The sequence below is a fragment of the Nuphar pumila genome, chromosome 2 (genome assembly GCF_984573655.1).
Source record: "Nuphar pumila chromosome 2, dmNupPumi1.hap1.1, whole genome shotgun sequence".
Taxonomy (NCBI): domain Eukaryota; kingdom Viridiplantae; phylum Streptophyta; class Magnoliopsida; order Nymphaeales; family Nymphaeaceae; genus Nuphar; species Nuphar pumila.
Genome location: NC_143250.1, coordinates 23,551,305 through 23,552,273, shown reverse-complemented (window position 1 = coordinate 23,552,273; position 969 = coordinate 23,551,305). Strand labels below are relative to the sequence as shown.

The following is a 969-nucleotide window of genomic DNA, read 5'->3' as shown; positions in this document are numbered from 1 at the left end:
AAAGGTGTAGAGAACTAAATGACTAATTTTGAACTCGAATGGACAAAGCTTGCTGATGGTTTGATGACAAATGAATAACAACCAATTGTTTATTGTTGCAAACAATAAATGGCATGGCAAATCTTGTCACTATCACTGACTCATCCAAACAATTTAGTTTTGCCAATCATCTTGAAGATACTTTAGGGGCACCTTGGTCACAGTGAGAAACCATCTTCTTTCGTGGGAATTTTTTTGGCACATCGATCAAACATTTGCTACGTTCCTGGTTTTGTTAGCATAGAGTGCCAAGTGCTCTATATATATACCCTTCTAACACAACACAAACACACAAAACATGTATCCGAACATGAAGATGTTGATGGTGCCTATGCTTGTTCTCCTGGTGGTACAATCACTAGTGATTCCAAGCCATGAGCAGAGAGGAGCAGTGGAGTGCGAGTCAATACACGAGATGTTGGAACATTGTCTCCCGTACGTGACCGGGATCGCCGACCTGCCAAAGCCGACCTGTTGCGAAGGTGTGGATCATGCACGGAGTATTATCCGTACCCATGAAGAGAGGGTGCAAACTTGCGAATGCATCAAGGAAAAGGTTGCTCACTTCCGCCATATAAATGAGACCACTTTGAGCACTCTCCCTAGCGAGTGCGGTTTCCAGTTTCATTTCCCTCTCTCCCTCAATGTTGATTGCACCAAGTGAGCCTCTCTCTCTCTCTCTCTCTCTCTCTCTCTCTCTCTCTCTCTCTATATATATATATATATATATATATATATATATATATATATATATATATATATATATATATATATATGCCTCTTTTCTCGATCTGCCCAGTTAAGCCCCATAGTTTGAAGTGTTTTCTGATAGATCTGAACCGTTAGATGTGTTTAGCATGCTCGATTTAATGGGAATAAACATTTGGATCATTTTTTTTTATGAAAAAATGTATTTTTATGAGCCAAAAA

General features: G+C 39.4%; 1 pseudogene; it reads left to right on the top strand.

Annotated features, from left to right (window-relative positions):
* Positions 1 to 349: 349 nt before the first annotated feature.
* Positions 350 to 703, top strand: LOC149845041 (non-specific lipid-transfer protein A pseudogene; annotated as a pseudogene).
* The last annotated feature ends 266 nt before the right edge of the window (positions 704 to 969 follow it).